General features: G+C 37.5%; 1 protein-coding gene across 2 annotated transcripts in view; it reads right to left on the reverse strand.

The window, feature by feature from the left end:
- The window catches only part of TRIM8 (tripartite motif containing 8), a 64,901-nt gene that overhangs the window by 32,339 nt on the left and 19,637 nt on the right, over positions 1-12,925 (reverse strand). The window lies entirely within an intron of this gene.

A 12,925-nucleotide genomic window follows, 5' to 3' on the forward strand; every position in this document is an offset into this window, starting at 1 on the left:
TTGATATAATTCACCAGTGAAGTTTTTTCCAAGCAATAAAAAGTACATTTTGGTATACATCACTGATCATATATGTTTTTGACTAAGCAGCTAAATTTATTGGGGATTTACTGTCATGGTCTTTCTGTATAAAGTTTCACATAACCTATTTAGCCAATTCCCATTAAATGATTAGAAAACATTATTTCCTGTGAATTCAGTAGGAGAGCTGTAATAATGGCAAGAAAGAAAAAGGAACTTTATAACCAATCACTTAGAATTTATTGGGGAACTTATTTGCATTACCTATAACAGACAAAAAATTGAGGTGTAAGCAGCTTATATTTATAAGCCAAAAGGAAAAGTAGTCAATTTTTTTCAACGGCATCCCCCAAACTAGTGCCAGCTGTATTGAATTACAGCTAATAGATGCATCAGATAGGAGAAGGCTAATTTAGAAAATGGATTACATTCTCTTATATTTTATAACGTTTTAGGGGAGAAGGCTCTTCTTGATTAAACACCATACACACAAAAAGACAATATTGTCAAATGGCTGCTAACGCAAATCTCCAATGATAGATTTCTATCTTATCCTCCATTGGCCAAAAAAAATAAAGCCTATTAAAAAAAAGAGGTCAAATAAATTCTGTTTGAATTTTGTTGCATTTTTCAACATGAAACCTTTAGATTAATGACTAATATAGCAAAGATAAATACTAGAAAAACAAAATATATTTAATTTTGGAAAATTATTCTCAATCATGTACTCCAAAGAATTCCTAAAGCCTCTATCATAATAGATCTTACTGGCAGAAATGTAAACAGGCCTCCATAGAGAACTCAGTTTACACATATAGACTTATCTTAAAATTATTTCAACATTGTGAAGGTATTGCTTTATTTGGTTTAATGAAAATCAACATGATTCCAATTACAAAAAGCAACAGCAGTTTTTAGCTTGGAATTTGCACCATCAAGACTATGTCAGAGATAATGCAACATGTCAGTTTCCAGATGTTGTTGAATAGTCTCTCTCAATACTCCTTAACGATTTTTTTTTTTTTTGAGTTTAAATTCGTTTGTTTCTGAGAGCTGCCTCTCGCACTTGTACCAGGCTTCGAGACTGAGTCAAAACTGGGGTCACGCCCAAAGGAAGGGGTGTGGCCGAAGTTTTTACCCAGTCTGCCAGGCAGGAAGGCCGTCATAGAACCCATCCATTTGGACTCTACAGTCATCCTGCTGGAGAAAGGAATAGTAACCCATCTCCCATGGCTTACTCTTCTGATGTCATACATTATGACGTATTTATAACCCTAGGTGCACTTTTCAGAGAGTAAGATTCCTTGAATTTAGTGAAATTGACTTTTGAGAAAATGTATGTAGAATTACATTGCTTATCAGTTTAAGAGATAGCATTTTTATTGTATTATATCCTTGTATCTCTTAAGCAACCAGCATATTTTCTCTTACTCTGTCTTTAACAGAAAAGTCCCCTATGTTCTTGTTTTCTCACACTAACAAAAACTATTATTTATTTCTAAATGTTCAGGGATTTTGTATTGTTTCCCTGAGTTTCATAGATAAAATTTCTGCTGCATGTAGCAGTGTGTAATTAAATTACCTAATCATATAATGAACAAACTGCAAGCTTTGTTCAACGGATTCTTTTTCATAATGGGATTGCTGACTTAAACATTTGTGTAGCTTTTTTATATTAACACTGCATTCTCAATTCTTGATTTTCAATCACTGATTTATTATTAAGTTGACATCACTGATTTTAAATCTCAAAAACAATAATCTTTCTCTTAGGTGTTCGTCTTAGGAAATGGGGGTCAGTCTGCTGAGTCACTTCCTATTGCTTTTTGTTTCATTTACATTATATATTTTGTCATGTCCATAAAGAGACCATAGAATGACAAAAAAGGCAACCTATTTTAGTGTCTCTTAACCAAGGGTCAGGACTAGAAGGACCTTGCTTCTGCAATGCCATCACATTGAACCTCAAAAAGCCTACAACTTCATTCTACTTGAAGTAGGTTCTATACAAATTACTAAACTCAGACACAAGCCGTACTCCTCTTTGTCCACAGGTTAGGAAGCCTGTCAACATGCACAGATGCATCACATTCAGCAATTAAAATCAACTATATAAAACCCTGCAAGCTTGATTTAGTTATGTATTTTTTTAATGCAGCAATGTTGTTTTGCTTACCTCCACTCCTTCTCTATCACATGACTCAAGTTTCAACTAGTCAGATGCTACATTAAGCTATTTCTATGCTTCTAGTTTCCTTGATATTCTAACTCAGTGATGGCGAACCTTTTAGAGACCGAGTGCCCCAAAACTGGCCCCGCCCCTGCCCCGCCCCACCCCTGCTCTGCCCCACCCTGCCTGTCCGCAGGGCCATTCACCGCCTCCAGGGCCCGCTGCAGATCGCCAGCAGCGCCACGGCGGCCACGCCCTCTGCCCACGCCCCGCGGCATCAACTGTGCACGTTGGGGCGTGAGGGCAGAGTCTTGTCTACGCTGCCTGGCTGCCATGTCCTTGGCTGCGCTGCTCCACGTGGGCCACGCTCAAGGGCGACTCTCCTCCAGGGAGGCTGCTGGTGAAGGGGTCGCGGGCAGAGGCAAGGCTGGGGCAACAGCATGTGTGCCCCCAGAGAAGGCTCCAAATGCCGCCTCTGGCACCCATGCCATAGGTTCACCATCACTGTTCTAACTACTTGCTTTCCACAGCCCCTTAAAGCTATCTGGGGTTTTGATTTCAGTATCATTTGTCAATGACCACATGCATGTATACAAACATAGGCTAAATGATAAACATAAGTTACTTAAAATCAGTTACTGGCACACTACAATTTGTGCCCATAGGGATTCCCTGCAAAAGATCAGATCTATTCTTTATCATCCACCAAGCATTTACTATTGGTAATGTTTGGTTTGCAAAAGTCTCTTTCCATAATTCTTTCTGTACCTGACAGTTCATTCCCCATACTTTTAACTGCTCTGTCATAGACAAGGCAGAACACTGACAGTGGGCACATGCATGGAAGAAAATAGGAGAAATAATCATATAAGAAGTTTAAAGAGTAGGATATCAGATTAGGAAAAACCTAGGAACAAGGAGTTGTCAGTTTAGTCAAGGTAATCACAGCTAAATATCTATCAGAAGATTTCTTTCTTAAGCCAAAGAAGGAAAAAGTTGTATTGTATAGTTTCGTGGTAGCGAACCTATGGTATGTGAGCCCTCTCTGTGGGCACGTGCGCCATCGCCCCAGTCCTAGGCCCTCAGCTGGGTTTTATAAAACCTTTTCGCTTTAGGCCTCTGTCGCCATGTGCAAAAAAAAAAAAAAAGGTTCAGTCAATCAATTTCAACTTTTTGCGGGGGAAAAAAAAGATCTCACAAAGTTGGAATTGATTGATTGAACTTTTTAGTCCCACCCAGTCTGCCATTATCACTGCAGCCATGCCCACCCAATGGGCCATGCCCACCCAGCATCTGATGATACATAAGTGGGTTTTGGGTTGCAGTTTGGGCACTCAGTCTCTAAAAGGTTCACCATCACTGGTATAGTTCTTCAAATTCAAGTACAGTATTACGTAGCTACATTAAATAAATTATTCTTGTTATAAGGCTGGTGATTCGGTTAATAGGTTCAATGGCTGTTACTTTTAACCTGCCACAATCTCCAATTGCTAGTTGCATTCTTAGCTCAGTTCAAAATATTGTTTTTTAAATTTTAAGGAAAATAAGGCAAGGAACTGATTAAGAATCTACCTTCATATTAAAATATGCAAAAGAGGCTATTCCAAAGACACTTCTGCTCTGAAATATTTTTATCCAGCATATATAAAAGATTTTCTTTAGCATCACTTCCAAACTGCGATATTTTTCTTTGATACCCCCCATTTGAAATGGTGTTAAGACACATTTCTCCAATTTAGTTTTTTACATTGTAGTGGTTTCTATTTTGTTAACAAATAGTATTTTTTTTATGTAATGTTATCTAATTTCCATGACAATTATAGAAAAATAGTGAATGCAATGTAAAATTAATCTGTCCAAAAAATAAAAATGAGAGATAATACAAATAGGCCTCGACTTACAGCCACAACTGAGCCCAAAATTTATGTTGTTAAGTGAGACATTGGTTAAGTGAGTTTTGCCCCATTTTAGGACCTTTCTTGCCACCATTGTTAAAGTGTATCGCTGCAGCTGATAAGTTAGTAACACAGTTGTTAAGTGAATCTGGCTTCCCCACTGACTTTGCTTGTCAGAAAGTGACAAAAGGGGATCACATGACCTTGGGACATAGCAACGGTCATAAATATGAACCAGCTGACAAGTATCTGAATTTGACCATGGGGATGCAGCAAAGATCATAACTGTGACAAATGGTCATAAGTCCCTTTTTTTCAATGCTGCTGTAACTTTGAACAGTCACTAAACGAACTGTTGTAAGTCAAGGACTACCTGTATTCTACAATTCTTTGTACAATCTACAGCACTTATTTCCGGGATCTTTATTGTTCCTGTAGAGGTACCAACAAAAATTAGGATGCTTTTCTTGTCTTTGAAGATAGTAGAAAACCGATTGCCAGAATTCATGTTGAATAACATGCACAATCCCATGCACCCATACATGATTTGACAAAACTAAGTTTTAAATCCATCAGTTCTGTTATATTTCTACTTTTGGTCATCCAGAGCAACAATTATGTTGATAATTGATTTACTATGGGCCAAGCGGGCTCTGATTCTGAAACATTTTTGTACAATATTAATTTTTCATTTTATTTAATTTGTAAAATAGGTAAAAAATCAAATTAAAAAACATTTTAGCTTTTTATTCCTGGAATTATATTCAAAGAAAAGCTTTGTTTGGATATTATTCTATTGAAATATTTTTAAATATTAAAATTAGGAGGAAAACTATTAATATATGGGCAGGAAGGTTCAATGCATATTTCCTTGGAAATATTTCCATTATACTGATTGTCCAGCATATATGCACAATATGAAACTTCAAAATTTGTTGTTGTTCTTGTTAGTTGCGAAGTTGTGTCCGACCCATCGTGACCCCATGGACAATGTTCCTCCAGGTCTTCCTGTCCTCTACCATCTTCTGGAGTCCATTTAAGCTCACACCTACTGCTTTAGTGACTCCATCCAGCCACCTCATTCTCTGGCGTCCCCTTCTATTGTCCTCAATCCTTTCCAGCATTAGGCCCTTCTTCAGTGAGTCCTTCCTTCTCATTAGGTGGCCAAAATAATTTATTTTATATGTAGCCAAAGGAAACACATACATGAGAAGGAAGAAAATTCAAAATCAGTAAAATAGAAAGAGAGGATGGGAAATAAAGTAGCATTAGGCTTTGCCAATTACAGCTTTCTTGAAAAAAACTGGCTAACATGCAGAATCATATATATGTTCATTTGGTAAACTACTGAAGAGGTACTTCAGTAATAATATTCCCAAGCTAGTGCCCCAGAAAATGAAATAAAAGGAAAAACTGTACTTCTGTGTATGGATGATTATCAAATAGACTAGACCAGGGGTGTCAAACTGGCAGCCCGCGACCTGGAGGCACCATGTGCAGGTCACGCCCACCTCGCTCCGCAAAGGCAAAAAACATTGTGATATGTCACAATACATCACATGACACGATCAAGTTTGACACCCGTAGACTAGACAATCAGTCTCCTAGTCCATATCCATTCCTTTAATCGTGATTAGTCCCATATTTAAACTTGCATTAACCTCCCTAGAAATTTGCCTTTCCATAACATACTTTTATTTCAAGACAGCATTCTCAATTTGCTTTTCAACCGAAAAAAAGGGGATTTCCTTTCTCCAATATGCAATACTATGCTTAAATTATAGTAATAATGATAAAGCTAGTTGGGAGATATTCATAAATAGTCCTGTGGTTTTTCCAACATTTCTGGGGTCATAATGGAGCCCGAGATCTTATGTCTTTCACCCTACATTGCCTGCAATTCAGTCAACCTACCCCTGTTTACACCCCCCATCCCAAGCCCACAGGAAAGCAGCTTTCTATGTCAGCGTATGGCACACCAGAACAAGAGAACAAAGGGATAGGCAGGCTGGTGCTCGCGCGCGCGCGCGCGCGCGCGCACACACACACACACACACACACTCTCTCCTTTGTCTGGGAAAGGCCATCCCTTCCTGGCTTCCAGCAAGATGCAGAAATGCAGTTTTTGCTGATCAGGCCAGCCACTCTGAAAGTACAGTGAAATTCCTGGAAATCTTAATTTTGCTTTTTGTTCCCATCCATAAAACTATCTCCTTATAGAGGCAAAAGAAAGTCTTACTGCCCAGTAAAACATTATCAATAATCGTGTGTGTGCAAAAGAGCATCTGACCTCATGCTTGTTTGCAAGGTCAGCAAAAAGGAACACATTGCAAGGGGGAAGAACCTGAGGAAGCAGAGCAAATGAAAAATGTATCACCAGAAAGAGATTTAAAGATCAGCCAATTCACTGAATGATAGCAAGAAAGCTATTCAAGTTGAAAATTTTGAAAATAGTCAACAACTTACTGATTTCTTTTTAAAAAATGAACTAAAAGTACACAGTTTGGGGATGAGAGGCTCAGATAATTACAAATTGTTATCTCTCTTTAAAAGCAGCATACTGCCCTAGCAGATTGGCTGGCCAGCATTTATTCCTACTTCAAAAAGAGAAAGAAAGAAGACAGTCATCCAAACCTTTATTTCCTGCCAACTGCTTCATCTGGATCTATCTACAACTGTTGTGTTTTCAGTGTAGCCTCAGTGTCTGTACAGTATATTTAAAAAAGCTCTTTACTGCATATGCATATGAGCATTTATGTGGGTGTTACATAAGAAGCCAAGCAACAGAGGATTCTACATACACTTCAGAATCAAAGCCAAGACACTGATTATTCAAGCCACCAATTCTTTGGAGTGAGGTGGGCATTTGTAATGTACATATTATTATCCTATTTTTAAGCAAGGCAGGCAAAAACGTATCGTTGATTCTTATAGATTACAACGTCTTCCCTCATGCAAGCTGATATTTTCTGAACTGAATCTTTAATGACTCATGTAGTTTTATGTATATGACAATAACATACATTCTCCCAGTAATGTCACGTACCTGGCTAAGTCATGATCATCATTTTAAAAAATCCACAATTAACTGGCTTCAGATAAAGTGTTAAGCTAGAAAATCTAGTTTACAAACCTCAATGGTTGGATTTACAAAGTAGTTGGTTAAAATTAACAGAACTTTATTATTAATTAGCATGAAATGCAAATTCAACTTAAGGACACCTAAGAAATTTAACAGGCGAGGAGAAATTTAAACAAGATATATTTCAGGTTTTGAGTTACTATGTGAACATCAGATCGAAAATGATAAGGAAATATATTAGTACCTCTATTAGACCTTTTCGATTTAGTTTTGGTACTTATGGAAAGATCAAAGCATTTCAAACATTTGAAATAAAAATATATTTTTGAAAAAGTTTTTTGAAAAAATATGCCAAATTGCTGTATGACACAAAAGTACCCACTCATTAACCTTTGCCGTAAATCTATATTCAGTTATTTACATGATGGAGCGCAAGGTTAAAGTGTTCTGTACATGATAAGTGAATGCTCATCTGGATCTCTGTTTGTTTTAACACTTGATTCTTATTCAAAATGGCATTCTTAGATCCTAGACAATCAGACCCTAGAATAGACTATCCTTTTTGGTAGTGGTTTGTTTGCTTTATTTGACAAATATTTGTTTTATCTTTGGGTAATACTGTATCACACTTGACAGTTTCTGTTTCCAAGAAATGACATGTGACTCCAATAAGTAAACCAGAGGTCCTTACACACAAATTACATATTGATAAGAACTCACATGTTCATAATCTAAACTTTTTCATGATACACAATAACCATGATGGATTCTGATCACTGACTCCTAGATGAACATACATTAAATAAACCAGTTTTAACAATGCATGGACATTGAGCTATCTTTTTTAACTAGGCCAAAGATTACAGAAATAGGGATTAACATGTACATTCTGCTCACGCAATAGAGACATAGTTTTCATAAAGATGTTATTAAATTATGATGCAGAAAATCAAAGATTCGTATTGCTAATGACACTAAAACAAAACCAAAAAAACCCTTACAGAATAAGAAATTAAGCATTCTCTATATCTATCTTGTTCAGTTTTTCATATCTTTATGAAAATGAATCTCTGTTTCAGGTACGTATTGGAATTTTCCAGTGCAGAATTAGGTTAGACTATGCAACCTTTTTGAAGATTATCAAGTGCAGATATCAACCTTGTGCAAGATACAGTATAATCACCAGCAGGACTTTGTCTTAGTCTTAAAGACTTAAACACTGCAGAATTGTAGTGTATTTACTTTTTTGGAATGGGAGCTACACCCGGCTTTTCAGTGGCATGCTACACCCATGCAATGGTTCCACCTATGCAAAAAGTGAGCAGAACTAGGATAAAAATCAAATTTAATTATTAAGATTGCTCCTCAAGTATTTTATTATGTTTCCGTTCTGTCACACTAAGATTTAATTCAGCAGCCACTTTTTCAGCGGCTTTACAGGCCACATCCATGGCTTTACGTAACCATTAACACATAGTGTGAAGATGGGAACCATGACCCATCTATCCTTCAGCATGCTCCTATTTAGCTCTGTGAAGTTAATGATATCCTCAGTTTAGTCTATTGAGAATAGCCAGTACTTGTTCCAGGAGAATCTCTTCCTTACCCCATAACTCTAGCAAGAAATCCAATGAGTACAATTATCATGTTGAATTTGGATATAAACTAGGACTTCAAAATCTGTTTGTTTAATTTGATAGACTGATTGGATTTCCATGCTACAACAGGAAACAGAAAGGCTGGGTACAACAGAGAAGATCACAGTCAAGGGAAAATTACTACTAGCGTGGAAGAGTGAAATGTACATGTCCTACATAACTGAATGGTCTGAAATGGAATATTTTCAACTGCAAAAGATCTGACAAGCGATAGGAAGGGGCATGTTGTTTCTGCAAGCAGTATCCAGTCAATTTTTGTTATTTAATCTGCTTCGTACAGGTTTGAACATACCATGTATTTTGTAACATGTCATTTAAGAAAGAAGTCCAAATGGCTTTTTAAAAACACTGTTTCTGAATTGTTCATTTTCCTTCTATTATGGATTCTTCTTTGAAAACCATACCCTTGATCAATATGTGCCCGTTTCTAAGCAAATAGAGAACAGCAAAGAAATGGCCCTTGATGGACCAAACCTAAACTGATGCAAACAACTGCAGGCACAAATTGCAGGTTAGAAATAGAATAGCTCAAGTTCCGAAATAGGTTTCTCACTCTGCTGCAATTTCGTTTCAGAAAATTAATACTGCAACAAGATTGGCTTGTAATCAAACAAGTCAGAGAAAAAGACATATAGATGCAATCTAGAGATAACATCCATATATATGATTGGCATATGCCCAGATCAGAGGGTTTAGAAGGAGTATTTTTATATAACTGCATGGGAAGACTGGGCATTTAAAAACAGAGTAGTGTTCAAAGTGCTTTCCACACCTTTCCAGTAATCTTTATATCTTGTTTCTAAGGCAGATCAGTACAATGATTTTGAAACATCTGAAGACAGGAGGTTGAGGTTTATAGTGTTATTTTACACCATCTATTGAGTTTATGGCTAGGCAGAAATTCATATAGTGACTTCCTGCTTCATAACACTCTCTTAGTTTCTATTATACCTCTGTGAAATCTTTTTGTACCCATATATTTTTGTACCTGGGATAAGTATATTTTTCCTTCAGATCAGAGGTAAAGAACCTGCAACTCAGTACCTCTATACAAATCTCAGCAACTTAACATTAACCTTACTGTTTCGGGCTGTTAGCAACTGGACTAGAAGACCTCCAAGGTCCCTTCCAACTCAGTTATTCTGTTAACTCTAGTACAGCATTCCTGTATTTGGAAGGTTATACAAAAGAGTGTGGGAATGACTTGGGAAAAAAGGTAATTAACAGTCATTTTATTAAACACAGTTGAATCCTGGAAGGAAGAGAGGAAATCTCTAGATTGCTCCACTTCTTGAGTTTCTTCATATAGGAGCGGGGAGACTCTCTGACAAGGATAATATATGCTCCATACATTTGCTTTAGGTTAGAAAAGTATTGGAAAATTTATTATAAAAAGTAATCCTTAAAAATATGGTGGCCACTATCTTTAATTTTGTTGGCTCATTTTGAGAGGCCAAGAATATTTGCATTCTCCAACCTACTGACCTCCATAAGAATTGGACTAAAACAGCATCTGCAGGCAGCACAGCCAGACCATTGTAGTACTACTCCCATAACTGAGAACAACAAAAATTGGATGTCACTAGTCCAAAAATAATGCTGTATATAGCCAAATATTTGGAATATTTTTAAACATTTATATACTGCATGTCATTAAAATAATCTAAAAGTGCCTTACAATTAAAAAGTATGGCCTCTTAACCGTATTTCCTTCAGTTGTAGTTTGGAATACTTAATTGTTTACTTTCTCATCTTTAAATGGAACATACAGAAAACATATAGTGTGTGCTTTAAAGTAGGTTTAAGTGTTTAATACGTTAAAATAAACATTCTAATGTATTCAAAAATATCTAGACCGCCTCCTCCAATACAAACTCTGGCTTCACCAGTTTTGTATTGTTGTTTGGCCAACTAAGGCCCTTACTACTTTCCTAAAAGCTAGATGTAGCCCATAGCCATTAAATGGTTGTCCACCCTTATAACAAAGGAAAACTTAATTCTGAGTAACCAGCCTGTGTGCTTATCAGCACAAGTCAGAGTTTATCTACAACAGGAAAAAAAATCAGTAAAATGAAGACATTCACTATTTTATAAGCACAAAGGTGGTTTCTATAACATGAAAGCTAGACTGGTCTTCCTACTTTAATTCTGGAGACTATTCAATCTTTGTTAAAAACATAAATAAAGCATGTGAGGATTTTCTTCCTAAACCCTGTGATCCCCAAAGGCCTGCCCTATCCATCAGTCTTTCCATTCTCTCCTCAGAAAGCAGCAACAATCCAGTTATCAAACCCACAAAAAAATCTCCCTGGACCATGTTTCTCATCTGAAACTATAGCAGAAGTAGAAATGTACCAAGACATTAAAATTGCTTACATTTTATTTCTTTGTTTTTATCCAGGTTCCATATACAAGTACGCTTAGGTTTTTAATTCAAAGCATTCTCCTCCTTCAATGCTGTGGAATGCTATTCAGCAGAGATTACTCAGCTGACTAGAGGAGCCTTTCTGGAAAGCCACAGAAGCATCTTCAGTAGTGCTCTCTCAGGCATGTTTTGGGGAGGCCTTCCATTGTCAATATTGCCCTCTTCTCTTATTCTACAATCACTCCTCCTGCTAGCTGCATTCATGTGCCCTGAAGAAATAAGTTATCTTCATTTCTGTTAAATCAAAACATGTTTTATAATGAAATAAGAGGCACTTGCAAAACATAAAATACTATGTAACTAAGAGGATTTGAAATGCATTTAAAGAAAATAAAATCAAAGCTCTTTTGTTGGAATTCTTCACCCCACAATTCAAAATCAAATCTGAGAGATGTCCCATAGAGAATAATGTGGAAAACAAATTATATGTATACTATATATTTCAAGGTAGTAGATGTAGAACTCGGGACCACATCTGTTTGGAAATATATTTGGAATTAACAGAATAACTGAGTTGGAAGGGACCTTGGAGGTCTTCTAGTCCAACCCCCTGCTCAGGCAGGAAACGCTATACCATTTCAGACAAATGGATGTCCAATCTCTTGTTAAAACCTCCAATGTTGGAGCACCTACAACTTCTGGAGGCAAGTAGTTCCACTGATCAATTGTTCTAACTGTCAGGAAATTTCTTCTTAGTTCTAGTTTGGTCTCTCCTTCATTAGTTTCCATCCACTGCTTCTTGTCCTGCCTTCAGGTGCTTTGGAGAATAGATGGATACTTCAATCAAAACATTTCTTCCGCTACATAGAAAACTAATATGTTCTCCTCAAAATTAAAGTTTATCATACATAGGAAACATTTTATAGAGAAAGTATTCCTTTACTTATATAGGATGTATGTATGTATGTATGTGTGTATATATGTATGTATTTGCAGAGCTGATATGTTCCTTGAATTGAAACTGACACAGCTGTTTTCGTACTTTATTTACATAAGTAGGGTGAAGGGGCGTTGTCTTACCTGAACGCCTTTTCTCAGCAGGATGATGTAGAGTCCAAATGGATGGGTTCTATGACGGCCTTCCTGCCTGGCAGACTGGGTAAAAACTTCGGCCACACCCCTTCCTTTGGGCGTGACCCCAGTTTTGACTTAGGCGAGAAACTTTGTTGGAATTAACCTTGCAGCTCTTTATTATATCTTTATTATATCCCTGCCTAGACCTATCCTCTGGGTGGGCTTGGACTCTACATCATCCTGCTGAGAAAAGGCGTTCAGGTAAGACAACGCCCCTTCTCCAGCAGGATGACTGTAGAGTCCAAATGGATGGGACATACCAAAGCCCTCATGTCCCCCTGGGAGGGAATGTCTAGGCTACCGAACTCTGAGCAGATACGACCTGTTGAAGAACTCTTCTGCCAAAAGCCGCGTCTGCTGCTGCTAGGGAGTCTAAACGGTAATGTCGAATGAAAACCGAAGGTGAGGACCAGGTTGCGGCCCTGCAAATCTCTTCCACCGGAGCTTGCGTTAGCCACGCCGCAGATGTGGCTGCGCTCCGAGTTGAGTGGGCAGTCACCTGAGTGGGTGCTGGCAAATCCTGTGAGACGTAGGCCTGCGCTATGCAGGCTCTGATCCACCTGCCTATGGTGGAAGAAGATACCTTCTTTCCCATAGTTG

Source organism: Crotalus tigris, unplaced genomic scaffold (assembly GCF_016545835.1).
Source record: "Crotalus tigris isolate CLP2741 ecotype Arizona unplaced genomic scaffold, ASM1654583v1 scf7180000019328.220996217465:2438092, whole genome shotgun sequence".
Classification (NCBI taxonomy): domain Eukaryota; kingdom Metazoa; phylum Chordata; class Lepidosauria; order Squamata; family Viperidae; genus Crotalus; species Crotalus tigris.